Source organism: Anabrus simplex, chromosome 5, assembly GCF_040414725.1.
Source record: "Anabrus simplex isolate iqAnaSimp1 chromosome 5, ASM4041472v1, whole genome shotgun sequence".
Taxonomy (NCBI): Eukaryota; Metazoa; Arthropoda; class Insecta; order Orthoptera; family Tettigoniidae; genus Anabrus; species Anabrus simplex.
This window is the reverse complement of record NC_090269.1, coordinates 24,507,567-24,526,350: the sequence shown is the minus strand read 5'-3', so window position 1 is coordinate 24,526,350 and position 18,784 is coordinate 24,507,567. Positions and strand designations below refer to the sequence as shown.

Below are 18,784 nucleotides of genomic sequence, written 5' to 3'. Positions count from 1 at the left end.
GTCGTTAAATTAATTTGATGCACTTTCGAAATTTATAGTCAAAATGAATAGCTTAATAAAAAGAAAAGTTTACGCAACATAAATAATATTGTACCTATATAAACGTAGTGAAAAGTGATTTGATACAACCTGAGGATGTTCTTGTAGAACGAAACATGTCATGCGTGTGTGCGTGTGTGTGTGTGAGAGAGAGAGAGAGAGTTACTTGTTTAACGTCGCACTAACACATCGCAGGTTTTAGGCGACGGAAGGATGGAAAAGGGCTAAGATTGGTAATAAAACGGCTGTGGTCTTAATTAAGGTACAGCGTAGTGGGAATAGGGAAACCGCGGAAAATCATCTTCAGGGCTCCCGATGGTGGGATTCGAAACCACTATCTTCGATTATAAAGTAGAATTTTACAGATAGATTATAGCACGTTAAGTGTTGTAATTCGTGTTTCTACAGACTAGAAAACTTCAAAGTTATATTAACTGTTTCGACACTAAAAAAAGAAAATAAAATTCCATTGCCGCAAATTTAAATTTATTTTACTGACTAACAAATATGCACAGTGTGGGATCTCTGGGCTTACTACACTCCACCGTCAGAATGCAACAATGACTGTAGATGGTTTTGAACTGAATCAAACGATGTATTGAATATCTCCGAGCTGATTGTGCTGAATGCGTTTTATATAAGTGAGGTGTGTTCTAATTGAAGTGAAATGTTGGCAGTGGTGAATTCAAACGTTTAAAATACAGACGGCAATAAATTAGGAATAAATCATAGTGTAGAATATTTATTAGGTATTTTAAATATGAAAATCAGCGTAAAATGAAATCGGAAGATATATTCAGTAGATGTACAGAAAACGCACTGTAGCCAAGATACATAGTGATTCAGATGACAGTCACGTAGTTTATTTAAGAGATACGTATAGTCATGAAACCGAATTAAAGCACTGTAATTGAGCTAGCTGCCCGTGCGGTTAAAGTCGCGTAGCTGTTAGCTTGTATACAGAAGACGTTGGGTTCGAATTCCACAGTCGGCAGCCCTGAAGATGGTTTTCTGTGGTTTCCTATTTTCACACCGGGCAAATGATTAAGGCCACGGCTGCTACCTTCCCAGTCCTAGCCCTTTCCCTTTCTTGTATCTCCAAGAAACTTCGATGTGTTAGTTCCAGGATAAACCACTAGCAAATAAATAAATAAATAAATAAATAAATAAATAAATAAATAAATAAATAAATAAATAAATAAATACACACTGTGCGGAATAACTGCAAAGGGAAAACACACGGAGGCCTAAATCTTAAACAGGATAAATTAGTGCAGTGAGAATTATCTATAGTAACCAGTTATGAAATGTTCTAGCATTTAGGCCTATCTCAAGTGTATATGGATAAAACCGGGGAATACGACACGCAGCTCCAGTAGACTTACCGAGATCCGACTTCCTAGTTCTATTGACGAGCGTGAATTACTCAGCTAAGAATATGTATAAAATTCCTTATATTTTCAAGGATTTTACCGATATACGCGAGCATTTTTCATAAAGTATTAGGTCTGTGCACAGATAACATGACATAGCTTAAGTTGTGGTTTCTTCCGCGACTGTCACGAAATCGTTCCTTGAACGGAGAATTAAATAAGAAAGAATCTGTTTTTACAGACATTCTCCCAGGAACTCGCACGCTTTTATAAATTGGCAGAATGTTTAAATTTCATGAACTATATTCAGATAAACATCCTTGATAAGTGAAAAATATCCTTCGAACTATAACTCCAAGACGACTTCAGAGGAGGAGACTGTTAGTCGTTGCCTTCTGTTCTCTGGATAGTGGGTTCGATCCTGGATGAGGTCAATGGCATTTCAAAGGTGTTTGAATGCTACATCCGCATGACGCTGGCTTCTGGCACGTACAAGAATTCTAGCAGCACAAAGTTGCGACGCCATAGTGCTGTATTCCTTAACATGAAGAGGCGCCAAAGGATGATTATTATTATTATTATTATTATTATTATTATTATTATTATTATTATTATTATTATTATTATTGAGCCTCCGTAGCTCAGGCGGCAGATCACCGGCCTCTCACTGCTGAGTTCCGTGCCTCAAATCCCGGTCACTCCATGTAAGATTTGTGTTGGAAAAAGCGAAGGTGGGACAGGTTTTCCTCCGGGTACTCCAATTTTCCAGCAACACTCTCCAATATAATTTTATTTCATCTGTCAGTCATTTATCATCGCCCCAGAGGAGTGCGACAGGCTTCGGCAGGCGACATGATTCCTATCCCCGCCGCTATATGGGGGCTTTATTCTATCAATTCCTGACCCGGTCGAATAACTGGAAACAGGCTGAGCATTATTATTATTATTATTATTATTATTATTATTATTATTATTATTATTATTATTATTATTATTATTATTATTATTATTATTAGGCTACTATTATTATTAATACCATCTACGCTAACTGCTGTGATAGAGGAAGAGTATTTCAACGTAGAATGAATATTTAGCGATGTAAACATATGCCTGTCTGATGAGAATAGGACCATGCTATTCACTAACAGTTCTCAAGAAGTGTGATGGAGAATCTGATGCTTTTTATAGTGAATGCACCAGTCGAAGAACCCAGGATTAGAAGTATATTTCTTGACAAATACTTACATTTTACGATTTGCTTTACGTGGCACCAACACCGATAGGTCTTTGCGGTGACGACGGGATAGGAAAGGGCTAGGAGTGTGAAGGTAGTGATGGTGGTGGCCTTAACTAAGGTACATATCGATGGCTTTCTTTTAAAACCTCGTATGTCCAAATGTTCTTCCTATCCATTATATTCCTTAAGACTGGTCACGCCTCCCGGTTGTATATTTATATGCAGTCCATCAGAATCATTTTCGCTGTGTTCATTTTCCTTTGCCAATGTCTAAAGGAAAATGGACCTTACCGTACCGTATTGTAGGGATGTTGTTTGCATGGCAAATTTACACACTCCTACAGTATAATGTATTTAAGGTTCATTTTCCTTTAAAAAGTGGCAGAGGAAAATGACCATAACGAAAATTATTCTTTTGGACTGCATATAAATATGGGACTGGGAGGCGTGACCAGTCTTAAGGAATATAATGGATAGGAAGAGTATTCGGACTTACGACGTTTTTAAAGAAAGACATCGATATACGAGAAAGATTGCTGGACTTCAGAAGGAATTTTATATGTATGCTTTATTAATTACGAGAAAGTGTTTGATGCAGTGCCATGGAACAAACTGTTCACAGTTCTCGTTGAGATATGTTGCCCACTTCGCATGATGCAGCTGTTATCAATTTATATAAACATCAAAATGCAGTTATCAGATTTGGCAACGAACTAAAAGCCCCAGTACAGATACTGAAAGGAGTGAGACAAGGCTGTCTGCTCTCAAGTTTCCTATTTAATGTATTATCTGAGAAAATCATCGTATGTTGAGTATTCAGCCCGAAGGCTAGTTTGATCCTCTACAACTCCACCAACAGCTGGCATAGGTAGCCGAGGTACCACTGAAGAGGCATACTAGGAAAATGAGGATGAGGTAGTTTCCCGTTGCTTTCCTCACTGATCCAGAAGTTGCTATTATACATTAGTTTGCCAAGCCCACTGAAATGCATGCACCAACCGACCCTATGAGCGATATTTTCACACCATTCATAACAGGGACTGGCTATATAAGGAACGCCAAACTTGGGGTGAAAGTAGAGGGGAGACTTATATAGACCATCAAATTTGCCAATGATCAAGCTATACTTGCGGGAATTCCAACAACTTTATCTAAAACGTTGCTAAAGCTGAATGAAAAAACTGAATTTGGTATGAAAATGAATATTAAAAAACAAAAATCATGATGTTTAGTAGGAACCCAAGTCCATTGCTCGTGATGATCAGCGGTGAGCCTGTATAATAAGTAGCACAGTTCAAATACCTTGGCCAGATAATAACAGAAAACCTTCAGTGTCACACTGAAATAAAAACACAAATAGCAATAACAAAGCGAGCCTTCAGAGATAAACAATCCCTTCTATGTCAGAAAACAACGTCCCTCGCCTTACGTAAAATAATAATGAAATATTATGTTTGGTTTGTTGCGCTGTATTGTACTGAGACCTGGACGTGAACCAAGAGCGATATTAAGAGGCTAGAAGCCTTTGAGATACGGTGTTGGCGTTGGCTGCAACGGATAATCTGAGTGGAGAAAACCAGCACTGAGGTATTGAACATTGTCCAAGAAAAGTGACAGCTGTTGAGTCAGAATAGGAAGAGACAACTTTCTTGGATGGGACATAGGCTTCGATGTTGATGGAAATTTTGGAAGGTAAAATACAAGGGAAACGCCCTCATGGAAGACCAAGAAAGTCATTCATGATGACATTTCTTGCGAACTCAGGATGCAGGAGCTATGCAGACGCAACACGTATTGCACACGATCGGTCCAGAAGACTCATTGCAGGGGCAAACCAGTCATTAGACTGAATTACTCAAGGAAGAAGTAAAAACTAATGAATAGGCCAATAGCGAGAAGGATTGTTCCATAGGAAGACAGCGGGAAATTATCCTAATGAAGAGATTAAAAATGAATTTACGAATGGAAAAGCTGAATGGAATTGTACCAACAACAATGGAGCTATACGATAGTAAACTACAATATCAATGTACTCGACTATGGAGAAGACAACTTAGTCTAATGAATTACTGTATGAGTTGTAACGGAAAAATAATTATCCATAAAGCTGCGATCATATAGGCTTTGAATCTAGAAGATAAAGCTCTGTAATAAAATTGTGTATGTTTGGAGGACTGCTTGTTATGACTGATCATTGACGTATTTTTAGTAAGGATGTGTCAGTGGGACCAGGAATGAAGTGTGTGGCATATCTGAGTCACTCTGGGCAACATGCCTGGCATACTATGAACTCCAGAGCCGTCGAATGTTAAATAATGAAGATTTTTGACAGTCAGAAGTGTAATTTGATTTGTTTCTATTGCGACCGACTTATATTGCAGCTTCAGAGAGTTCGTTCGCTTCGAACACGTAGAGAAATTACGGTAATATGGTAATGAAGTGAAATGGCGTATGGCTTTTAGTGCCGGGAGTGTCCAAGGACATGTTCGGCTCGACAGGTGCAGGTCTTTTGATTTTACGCCCATAAGCACTTATAGGGCGTGAGGAGGATGAAATTATAATGAAAACGGCATATACATCCAGCCACTCGATGGCTTTCTTTAAAAACCTCGTAAGTCCAAATTCTCTTCCTATCCATTATATTCCTTAAGACTGGTCACGCCTCCCAGTCACATATTTATATGCAGTCCAAAAGAATAATTTTCATTGTGGTCATTTTCCTCTGCCAATCTCTAAAGGAAAATGAACCTTAAGTACATTATACTGTAGAAGTGTGTAAATTTGACGTGCAATCAACATCCCTACAATGCGGTACTGTAAGGTCCATTTTCCTTTAGACATTAACAAAGGAAAATGAACACAGCGAAAATTATTCTGATGGACTGCATATAAATATATGTCCGGGAGGCGTGACCAGTCTTAAGGAATATAATGGGTAGGAAGAACATTTGGACATACGAGGTTTTAAAAGAAAGCCATCGCACTATGTCAGCGGAATTAACCAATGATGGTTAAAATTCCCGACCCTGCCAGGAATCAAACCCGCGACCCCTGTGATCAGACGCCAGCACACTAACCATTTAGCCATGATGCTGGACAGTAATATCAGCAGAGACGTGGTCGCTTACGACAACAGTCAACATCACCATTACGATGGCTTTCTTTTAAATCCTCGTATGTCCCAATGTTCTTCCTGACAATTATATTCCTCAAGACTGGACACGCCTACCAGCCACATAAGGATCTGCAGTCCATCGCAACAATTTTTGTTGAGTTCATTTTCTTATGTCACTATATAAAGGAAAATGAAGCTTAAATACATTATACTGCAGGAATGCGTAAATTTGCCACGCAAACATCCCCACAACACGTTACTGTAAGGTCCATTTTCCATTAAAAACTGGCATAGGAAAATGAACACAACGAAAATTATTCTGTGGACTGCATACAAATATGTGGCTGGGAGGCGTTACCAGTCTTAAGGAAAATAATGAATAGGACGAGCATTGTGGGATACGAATTTTTGTCGGTGTAGCGACGATGTAATTTGGTCTTCAGTTGAGCGCGTTGGCTTTATGACCACAACTTGCAGGATTCAGTTTTAGCTCAGTCCGGTGATATCTGAAGGTGCTCAAATAGGGCAACGTCAACTTCATCTCGATAAATTTACTGGAACATAAAGGAACTCCTACAGGACAAAATTCTGGCACCTGGGCATCTCCAGAAACCATAAAAGTACTTAGTGGGACGTAAAACCAACATTTTTACGATTCGTAACTTATTGGGTTAATAATCAGAAATAGATACGTGCCCTGGACATAATTTACTATCCCTTGTTCCCAATATGCTGTCATAAGTGGTTTAAAACGATGGCACCGTTCATCCTAAATTTTACTTGAATAAGGTCGTGTAATAAAATTGCTATATAGTTTATTTAACTTCTTTGTCGTATTGTGCTCATTTTATGTTATTTCATGATATGATAAAAATGTCCGCCTCTGTGATGTGGTCGTTAGCATGATTAGTTGCATTCCCCGGAGATCAGGATTCGCTTCCCTGCTCTGCCATGATATTTGAAAAATGGCACGAGGGCAGGAATGGGGTCCACTCAGCCTCGGAAGGTCAAATGAGTAGAAGGGGTTTCGATTCCCACCTCAGCCATCCTCGAAGTGGTTTTCCGTGGTTTCCCATTTCTCCTCCAGGCAAATGCCGGGATGGTACCTAACGTAAGGCCACGGCCGCTTCTTTCACTGTTCTTTGTCTATTCCTTCCGATATTCCCATCCCCACACAAGGCCCTTGTTCAGCATAGCAGGTGAGGTCACCTGGGCGAGGTGCTGGTCCTCCTCCCCAATTGTATCCTCCGACCGAAAATACCATGCTCCAGGATACTGCCCTTAAGGCGGTAAACGTGGGACCCCTCGCTGAATTCGAGGGAAAACCAACCCCAACGGATTAAGAAAGAAGAAATATTTTTAAAAAAATTTGTCTACAGCGATAACATTTTCAGATTTGATTGACTCAAATGAAAAGCATGCAGTTATAGCTTCATTCACAACAGAATACAGTTCCTGAATACAAGGTAGTAGTCAATAGTGAGGTTCTAAACGATCGTCATGTTTGAAATAACGATGTCTTCAAATTATAAAGGTTCAATCCAACTCTGATACTGATTGTGTTAACGTCTATCCAATGGCGTTCGTCAAGCAGAACGTGAGACTACAGTGCTTTATTTATCGGACGGAAGGATTCGCATCTGGCAGAATATAAACAGCAGACAACCTTGAGCCAGAATAACAATAAGAAATTTCATCTCTCCTCGACTACTTGTTTGGCTCCACGCGTCACGAAGAAGCAGCAATTAAGTACGACAATACCCGAATAGTACATCAATAATTGTCTGGAGTAAGTGTACTGATTTGGCAGTCTATTAGGAAACATATTAATTAAATCAATTTCTAAAGAGTAACCATAATCTACTGATTATCGTTGGAAGTATTTCATTTTAGTCTGTTGGTAATAATAAATCAGGTCATTTTTGAGTGATGGATAACAAGAGCAGTGTCTGTTCAAAAGGTGCTATTTCCATCCTGAGAAAATTGTAGACAACGCATAATAAACGGCGCAAGGAACGCAGGCTACTCATGATTATGGTACTCCTTTTAAGGAATTACATCCTTCTCATGACTAGGCCTCGGATGTTGATGAAAAATCCTTCTTTCTCGAGTGTCCGCAGACGATGCCCAACATATGTTCATTCTGAGTCATTGTTAGCCAGAAAATCGTGGGTTTTAGTTGTACTTTTTTGGCGTTTTTGGCTTATTCGTCGTTTTTAGCTTTTATAGGTCTTAACGGATTTTATACAACTTCACTTTCTTTCAACCACATTTTTACTTCCAATTCTCAATTCGAATCATAATTAGTTTATCCATTACCTCTTTAACATCTTTTCTCTAGTGAATACATATCGTCCCTGTTCTGCCAAAACGACGAATGTTACAATGCTCTTCCTATCCATTATTTCCCTTAAGACTGGTCACGCCTTCCAGCTATATATTGATATGCGGTCCTTCAGATCAGTTTTCGTTGAGTTCATTTTCCTATGCGCGTGTGTAAAGGGAAATGAACCTTAAACACATCACACTCTAGGAGTGGGTAAATGTCATGCAAACATACATTTCTTCAGTACGGTACAGTAAGGTTCATTTTCCTTTACAGACGCACATAGGAAAATGAACTCAACGGAAATTGTTCTGATGGACCGAATATCAATATGTGGCTGGAAGGCGTGACCAGTCTTAAGGGAAATAATGGATAGGAAGAGCATTGTAACATTCGCCGTTTTGGCAGAACAGGGACGATATATTTTATCAATATCTGAAAAGAGGAGAAAAGGAAATGAAAATTAAACTAGTGCTTGAAAAAACCAAGGGTATCAAATTTTGTGAACGATAAGTGAAATATTGAAAGGAGAAAATGTTGATGTGAGTGCTTTCAAAGAGGAAGATCCCACTTGCTGTCAGCTGTAAGTTGGCAAGCACGCAGGAGATTAGCGTATGCCAGGCATCGTCAATCGAGAGCGAAATGCCTTCGGAGCCAGTTTGCTCCCCGCTCTCGAGGAACGAGAGCAGCTTAGCGAGCAGGTAGGGGAAGTGCATGACGTAGTATGCACTGAAGGCCACGGTATGCAACGCGCCTGACTACTGCTCTCTTGTCACGTTACAAACACCCATCCCCAGCGGAGCAAGTAACACCGGCTCCCTAGAACAACTAGGTGATGACGTCTGGCGTATGCTATTCAGGAAGAGTGACGTGAGGGTTGAGCGAAGTTCTCCCAGTCACTCTCGACCACTGCGGCGATATCCGAGTATTAATCCGATAAACTCACCAACAATTCAATAATGCTTACCGTGGATAACATCAGTTAGGCTTGCCAGGTGTAGGTCTTTTGAATTGATGCCCGTAGGCAACCTGTGCGTCGTGATGAGGATGAAATGATGACGACACATACACCCAGCCCTCGTGCCAGCGGAATTAACCAATTACGGTTTAAATTCCCGACCCTGTCGTGAATTGAACCCGCGACCCCTGTGTCCAAAGGCCAGCAGACTTACCATTTAGCCATGGAGCCGGTCAATTAAAATATGAAATGCCATCGATAAAATTCCAAACTCATATTGACTCGGTACTACATTTCGAGAATACCTATCACATGGTACGTATTCCAGGTCAAAACTTGTCATTGGACCCCGACACAGTTCCCTTCGAATTTATTCTTTATAGAAACACTGAAAACTTATAGAATAATGAGTGCATTTGTCAGATTCTAATCTGTATGTCTACCCTCTTTGTTATATTACCCGATATGGGGCCAGGGGTGAGGTGAGGTGATATGTGGTGTTTTACGACTGAATGCCCTTTCTGACGCCGAACTCCGTTGAGGAGCTAATGAAGATGTAATACAGGTTGGGTAAAATTCATCCAGCCCGGAAGTATTTATAAGACTGACGTGGAATTGACCCTTGTTAATAAGCAGGAAAACTGCCCATGACAGGAAATGCTGGAAACCCTGATTTCGATGCACCAATCGGTTGCTGTCACGTTTCTGCGCGTGTGCATCTCCCGAATACGTCGCTGTGTCATTACGTGTAAGTGAGTGAGAGGCGCAGACATTTTTAGTGGCCAGTTGAATGCATCACAAAACGGTGCTCACGATAAAACAGAGCGTGTTCACTGTCGAGTGTTATGCGAAGCACGATTCTTGGACAACCTGTGCGGAACTGTTGGCGCAAGACTTTAATAGTTGGAAGCGTTTTGGCGAAACCTCCAGCAAAGTCTGCTACGCAAAACTTAGTGGCAAAATGGCGCGAGTTCGAAAACCAGAAAACATTGCTCGAATGAAGGAAAGCCTGGAACGAAATCTCCGACGAAATCTGTGCGAGGGGAAATTAAGAGATCGTCGTGTCGAAACATTATCAAAAGGGACATGCATCTGCAGCCTTACAAATTTACTGTCGTGTATGCGTTAAAGCGTCCAGAGGAGCATGCGACTCTGGCACGAAATTTGAAAAGAGATCAACTAAGTACAGGAGTGTTCGATCTCCACCTCAGCCATCGTCGAAGTAGTTTCCCATGGTTTCCCACCTCTACTCCAGGCAAATGCCGGGATGATACCTAACTTAAGGCCACGGCCGCTTCCTTTCCTCCTCCTTACTTATTCCTTCCAATATTCCCATTCCCCGCAAGCCACTGTTCAGCATAGCAGGTGAGGCCGCCTGGGCGAGGTACTGGTCCTACCAATTTGTTATACCGGGCGAGTTAGCCGTGCGCGTAGAGGCGCGCGGCTGTGAGCTTGCATCCGGGAGATAGTAGGTTCGAATCCCACTATCGGCAGCCCTGAAGATGGTTTCCGTGGGTTCCCATTTTCACACCAGGCAAATGCTGGGGCTGTACCTTAATTAAGGCCACGGCCGCTTCCTTCCAACTCCTAGACCTTTCCCATCCCATCGTCGCCATGAGACATATCTGTGTCGGTGCGACGTAAAGCCCCTAAAAAAAAAAAAAAAAAAAAAAAAAAAAAAAAAAAAAACACTTTGTTACATCCCCCGACCCAAAGTCTCACATTCTAGAACACTGCCCTTGAGGCGGTAAAGGTGGCATTCCTCGTTGAGTCCGAGGCAAAATTCAACGCCGCGGTGGGGGGTTAACAGATTAAGATAGAAGAAATAAAGAATATCAAAGACAAATTGTCAATTTCCGTAGTGTTACGGTTAGCTCTATTAGATACCATCCTCGGGGGCCCAGGTTCGATTTCCGACACAGCGAGATATTTAAGAATGGCAGTAGGGCTGGTATGTGGTTAAAATGGAACATACAGCCCACCTCCATTGGGGGTTGTGCCTGAAAATAGCTGCACCACTGTGCCTTTATTTCTGATAGACCTAGCGCTACTCTTGGTTTATAATGTATGCTCGCAAGAAGCAGTGTTCTGGTCAATGTCCTGTCTTGCGACGGGCTCTTGCAATTCTCACTATTAGAAACAAAAGGCTGGCAGGCACATTTGTTTATCCACTGCAACTTGGAAAAACGTTATTCTGCTGTTCGAATGAAATTGCATGCAGAAGATTATTTTGTTTTAGAGTCTAAAGGGTCACTTGTTTCCTTAAATTATTTGATAACCTTCTTTATTCGTTATGTCTAACTAAGGAGCGCTTTTGAACTTATTAGCACTTCTTTTGGTTTTTCTTCTTCACTTCCCAACATTTCTCCATCCTCTCGCTGTTGTTCAGTCCATCCTGTATTTAGTCGGTTGGGTTTTACAGAAAATTTGTGTTTGTGAGTTAAGGTTTGAAATTCATTCTATCTTGCATGGTTTCTTCATTAATGCCAATTTCATTTTTGCCTTAACTGATTTCTTTTAGCCACTTTTTTGTGATTTTTTGTTGATAAGGCTAAGTTTAAAATCGATGGCTTTCTTTAAAAACCTCGTAAGTCCGAATACTCTTCCTGTCCATTATATTCCTTAAGACTGGTCACGCCTCCCAGTCACATATTTATATGCAGTCCAAAAGAATAATTTTCGTTGTGGTCATTTTCCTCTGCCGATTTGTAAAGGAAAAAGAACCTTAAGTACATTATACTGTAGGAGTGTGTAAATTTGCAATGCAATCAACATCCCTACAATACGGTACGGCAAGGTCCATCTTCCTTTAGACATTGGCAAAGGAAAATGAACACAGCAAAAATTATTCTGATGGACTGCATAAAAATATATGACCGGGAGGCGTGACCAGCCTTAAGGAATATAATGGGTAGGAAGAACATTTGGACATACGAGGTTTTAAAAGAAAGCCATCAAAATGTTCTTTGTGAGCTTGTTATTACCCACTCTATATTAAGTGACCATAAAATTGTAATCGCTTATTCTTGATTGTATCTGTGATTTTTCTGTAACTTAATAGATTTCATGTAACTTCTTTTTCATCCAAATTCCATTTTCGTATTTTCCTCCTAACATTTTCCTGAGGATTTTTCTTTCTTTTTTCAATCATCTTTAATCGAGATATGTCATCAATTATAATAGTTTCAGATGCATAAAGTGCTACTTTTTTAACTACTGTGTTACAATATCGTAATTTTGCATTTTTGATAGGCTATAGGCTAGTTCTTTTATTGTATCTGTTCCAAGTACAGTAATTTTGAATTAAGTTTTGTAATTCTTTCTTCGTTAGCTTGCTGATTTAACCTTGCTGGTCCAATAATTTCACCTAGATACTTAAATTTGACTACTTGAGCGATGTTTTCCATATTTGGTAATTAATGGTTGACTGTTGAATCCTGATCTACTCACTTCCATATACTACATCTTTTCATAAGGAATTTATAGTTCTGTTTTGGCTGCTATTTCATAGAGTTCTTCCACAGAATGGATATTATTATTATTATTATTGTTATTATTGTTATTATTATTATTATTATTATTATTATTATTATTATTATTATTATTATTATTATTATTATTATTTCCGTCCTAAACCTATTTAGGCTTTAAATTATAGATTATAGTTGATGTTCATCTACACATGAAATGGACAATAATAACCTGGAATCTTCAACTTTGTGGTTTTTATTTAATGCAGGTTTGGCTATCTGAATGTCAGTTTCGATTTTCCCTACCAGATGGCAGAAAAATTAGAAATCTAATGGCAGACCTATCGCTGAGTTTTAATTAATTTTATGGGATAAACAGCAAATGTAACCGCATACATCATTTACATCGTGACATCGTACTACACGGATCATCAAATGGATGTCCGGCTACATGGCTCAATGGTTAGCGTGCTGGTCTTCGGTCAAAGAAGTCCAGCGTTCGATTCTAGGCAGGGCCGGGAAGTTTGACCATAATTAATTAATTGCTCTGGCACGAGGGCTGGGATTAACTTATATGTCATCATCATTTCATTCTCATCACGACGTGCAGGTTGCCTACGAGCGTCAATTCAAAAGGCCTGCACCTGGCAAGCCGAAGTTGTCCTCGGACGTTCCCGGCACTAAAAGCCATTCGCCATTTAATTTCATCAAATGGGTTTTCCTTCGCCCCTCAAAAATCCAGGGACGTCTTCCGGGTTTGAACCCCGGGTCTTCAGATCCAGGTTCCGACTTCCTACAAATAATCCACAGAAGGACTCGAATTATTTTTCTTTCCAAATCCCAATAGCTTCACGTCATACCGGAAGTCAGGAATTCAGTAATTGACAACATAATAATATGACTGGGCGCACTGCCATTTTATATACAGAATGGTCGAATAGAACGTGAAGTGGGTATATGAGCGTTAGAAAGTTGGTCATACTGATAGGAATTTGAAAAAAAATACGTCGATATCTCATGCGGTTGTCATTTTATTAGCTGCTGAAGATAGCGAATCAGATCACAGTGGTTGTTTTTACGTACCACTATCTACTTTCATTGTTTTCGGAGACGGTAGAGGCGCTGGCCTTCTGACGCCAACTTAGCAGGTTCGATCCCGGCTCAGTCCGGTGGTATTTGAAAGTGCTCAAATACGCCAGCCTCGGGTCGGTAGATTTACTGGCACGTAAAAGAACTTCCGCGGGACAAAATTGCGGCACCGTAAAAAGTAGTTAGTGGGAAGATTATTATTACACACACGGACAGAGTGTTCCGCAGTCAGAGGAACTAACCAATGAAGTTCAAGATCCCCGAATCCCCGAACAGGCCGGGGATTAAACCATTTTATTTTATTTTAATGGAGGATCTGTGCTCCGCCGCAGCATTCGTTATAATTAGATCGGATAACGTGCTTCATAACAAATTGCTCCATGCGCTACCGGGGTACTTTTTTGAGCGTTTAATTTTAGGATTTGTATTACATGTTAATTACGTGTGAAGTTATTTTTTGTAGATTTCTTGATTGTGACTTTGATTGATAATTTACGGACTTGTCTTTTTTTACACTTTGTTTTGCATCGCATAGACAGGGATAGGTCATATGACTACGATGAGATAGGAAAGGGCTAGGACTAGGAAGGAAGAGACCGCGCCCTTAATTAAGGTATAGCCTCAGCATTCGCCTGGTGTGAAAATAGGAAACCACGGAAAATCACCTTCAGAGCTGGCGGCAGTGGGGTTCGAATCCACTTACTATCGAAAGCAAGTGGATAGTTACGTGAACCAAACCACGCAGCCACTTGCTCGGTTTCTACGAAATATTTTGTATCTTTAGAGTTTGTATTCGATAGCATTCTTTCAAAACCTCGTAAGTCCGAATGGTCTTCCTATCCATTATATTATTCCTTAAGACTGGCAACGCTATCCAGCCACATATTTATATGCAGTCTATCAGAATAATTTTCGTTGTGGTCAGAATGCATTGCGGGCTGCAATTATTTGAGTGATCATTTTAATGATTTGATTGTAGGATAACTCAAAGTTGGCTGAATTTAGAGACCTATCAATGCTTGACGATCCACTGGCAGGTAACTTCGGAGAGAATTTAAAAAATGAATCAGATAGGTCCAGTAGAACGGACGGGTGGACTGGACAAAGCTGTTTTAGTAAACTATTTTAATATAGGCCTATACAAGATTTTTCCTAGTGGTTTATCGTTGAACTAACACAGCGAAGGTTTTCGGCGACGCAATTACTGCCAAGGACTAGGATTGGAAACATAGTGGCCGTGGCCTTAATTAAGGTACAGCCTCAGCATTTGTATGAGGAGAAACTGGGATTCCGCACAAAACCATATAAGGGCTACCGACAGTGGGATTCAAACGCACCGTCTCCCGAATGCAAGCTCACAACTGCGTGACCCTAACCGCGCAGCGAACTCATTCGGTCTTTAGACCAAACGCCCGCACACTATCTGTTTAGCCCTGGACCTGAAACGCTGCACGACCATATAGCATACAACGTTAATTGCGACACATTGACAACGGTTCTTATCAGTCGGAATCTGCATTTTAAGTGTTGAAATGTCCAAAACAATGTTAGGAACAGTTCTCGTTGTCAAAAGTGATACTGCGAATTATGAAATAGAAGGACCTCCACAGTTCGAAAGAAATCTGTTGAAAAGAAGAAGTAACGAATGCAAGTTACTCAATAGAAAACACATCGATGGCTTTCTTTTAAAAGCTCTATGTCCAATCGTCCTTCCTACCCATTATAATCCTTAAGACTGGTCACGCCTCCCGGTCGTATTTATTTATATGCAGTCCATCAGAATAATTTTCTGTGTTCATTTTACTACGCTAATGTGTAAGGGAAAATCGACCTTACCGTACCGTATTGTAGGGATGTTATTTGTATGGCGAATTTACACACTCCTACAGTATAATGTATTTAAGATTCATTTTCCTTTACCCAACAGCACAGGAAAATGACCATAACGAAAATTATTCTTTTGGACTGCATATAAATATGGGACTGGGAGGCGTGACCAGTCCTAAGGAATATAATGGATAGAAAGAGCATTGGGACTTACGAGGTTTTAAAAGAAAGCCATCGAAATATCACCTGCGCTTATCCACGTGTCATTAAGGGGCTGTGGTACAAGCTGCCGAATGGAAACATTTATTCTGTCTGAATTTCATTCTAAAGGATGGTAAAAGTGTTCCTTTGAAATTCATTTTAAAATGAATGAGTGAACGAATACATTCACTGAATTGTTATCTGGACCCCCTTCATTATAAATTGATAACATATTCATTACCCTCCAATCGTAGCTCACACTGAGAAGACTCAGTTTCTTCTTGTTAATGTATCGTCCACACTGGGAGATAACGTGTGCTAACTGTAGGATATTTACCTTCAAGAATGAGTATCTTGGAGAAGGAAACGTAATTCTTAGATAAACTTAAACAGTATGATAGATGTATAAAAATGCTTCCTCATACGGTACATAAATGTGAGGCATCTAAACTTATATACGATACACGACTGGCTCAGAGTTATAATTTCCTTTCCCAGGCACAGTATTTCCTTGCCAGGTCAGACGTTTTACGTTCAAGCGGTCACACAGCCGTAACGTTTTTAGCAAGGCATTCGAGTTGTGCAGGAAGAACTTCCTGTGCTTTGCTTTCACATCATGAATCTTAGAGACGATTAACATGCCATAAAATGAGCAGTCGTGCCTGAATCTGTAACTGATAATAATTCTTCACCGATTGAATGGCTGCGTCGCTTGGGTCAGTCAGCTATCAGCTTGCATTCCGGAGATAGTGGGTTTGACCCCCACTGTCGGTAGCCCTAAAGATGATTTTCCATTGTTTCCCATTTTCACACCAAGCAAATGCTGAGGTTATAACTTAATTAAGGGCACGGATTATTATTATTATTATTATTATTATTATTATTATTATTATTATTATTATTATTATTATTATTATTAGGGTTGGGGAGTTTATAACCAAAAGAAGTACAAAATAAGCAAGCAAATATGCACTAAAAACTAGCGAAATGTGACCTACAAAAAGGTCAAATATGACTTTAGAATTTAAGGGACATCAAAATGTGATAAGCGATGATACAGCAGACACATTTAATCATACAAACTTATAGAACTACTCGATGGCTTTCTTTAAAAACCTCGTAAGTCCGAATACTCTTCCTATCCATTATATTCCTTAAGACTGGACACGCCTCCCAGTCCCATATTTATATGCAGTCCAAAAGAATAATTTTCGTTATGGTCATTTTCCTCTGCCAATTTGTAAAGGAAAATGAACCTTAAATACATTATACTGTAGGAGTGTGTAAATTTGTCATGCAACATCCCTACAATACGGTACGGTAAGGTCCATTTTCCTTTAGACATTAGCAAAGGAAAATGAACACAGCGAAAATTATTCTGATGGACTGCATACAAATATATGACCGGCAGGCGTGACCAGTCTTAAGGAATATTACGGGTAGGAATAACATTTGGACATACGAGGTTTTAAAAGAAAGCCATCGTACTGCAGGTAAATTAAAAAATGGTACATGCATTGAGTATCAAAGCCGTGACGCACAGTTCCCGTTTGGTTTTCCTTAAAAAAGAGAAAAAAAATATTAGCATGTGTTTTGGTATCTGTCGGCATACGTTCGTACAGCATCTCTTTCTTGGAATGAAAGAATAGGCCTAGTATTTCTTTCGGGAAAAGATAGAAAAATACATCTACAGTATTTTGAAATTCTGCTTTTGAAAATCAATGCAGATGACATGTTTTTTTTAGAAAACGATATTTCAATATAAACAAAAACGCTTAAAATATAACTAAATATAACCTTATATGACTACAATTAGCAAAACAGGACCACAGCAATAAAATAGCTGAAATATGCATTGATATGCAAAATAAAATTGCTTTAAACGGGGTCAAGGCCCCATCATTCACGGTTATTTTTCCGGTTTCAGGTAAAACGACCTCAGAAATGAAATATTACTTATCCTCAACATCTGATCTTTAATAATAACTGTTTATCACCCCGTCAGGTGTTACATATTTCAGAATTTTTTCCCGGAGGAGTTCTTTAAACATGTTGGTTGCCACTACAGGATGATGTCTCACTTTAAAACCCTCGAATTCGCCCGAACTCAACCATCTATTGTATAGCTAAAAATCTAAATTTTTTATTCGTCATATTCTCATTATTGGAATTTTCCCGTCACAGCTATTTGATGTTGGCTCTCGCCTCCTTTGCGAGCAACTGATAAAATGTGACGATCACTTTGTTAAACTTTGATGTAGCTAACGAGCAGTGTGGTCAAATGGAAAATGTTAACTTGCATCTCTCAGGCCGGAAGATTTGTTACGCGAAGATGTGCGGAGAAGGTGAGAAGGCTTACTGCTGTGGCCTATTCTAGGAACTGTCCCAGCATTCGTCTTAGTGCAGGAGAATGGAAAACCACGGAAAACCATTCTCAGGACCGCCGACGGTGGGAAACAGCCCCTCTCTTTATCTCGAATACAGATGCGTAGGGCCTCCTCTGCTCGGTTGGCCGGTCGGAGTAAAGAGCTGTCCGACCACGGACCAGCCGTGGAGACTTGTGGGCTGAAACCCACTGTGCATCCGTCGACGTTAACACGATCAGCTAGCAACTTAATTGTACTGTGTCCTAACATGCTCCCAAGTGGAGTAACACTCAGCCCTGGGTAATTCAAACGACCAGATTGTACTTCATTTTTACAATCATTTAATGTAATGAAAATCCACAGCCTGTTTCCATTCATTCGACAGGGTCAGGAATGGAATGAAGCCCCCATTTAGCGGCGGGGATAGGAATTGTGCCGATTGCCGAAGCCTGTCACACTCCCCTGACTGGCAGGTGAAATGAAATAATGTTGGAGAGTGTTTCTGGAATGACAGATGACTGGGAAAACCGGAGTACCTGGAAAAATATCTGTCCGACCTCCACTTTGTCCAGCACAAATCTCACATGGAGCGACCGGGATTTAAACCACGGAACCCAGAGGTGAGACGCGGCGCACGGAGGCTCTACATTTAATGTATGTAATACAATTTATAAATATTTGTGAGCTATACAATATTATTTAGGTTGTGATTTAACGTCAGGTTTCTCGGTGACGGTTGAATGGGAAAGAGAGGTAGTCACCGTAACTTTAAGCTATCCACCC

General features: G+C 40.0%; 1 protein-coding gene across 1 annotated transcript in view; it reads right to left on the bottom strand.

The window, feature by feature from the left end:
- Positions 1–18,784, bottom strand: part of croc (crocodile) — a 402,739-nt gene that overhangs the window by 360,524 nt on the left and 23,431 nt on the right. The gene's annotated exons all lie outside the window — the stretch shown is intronic.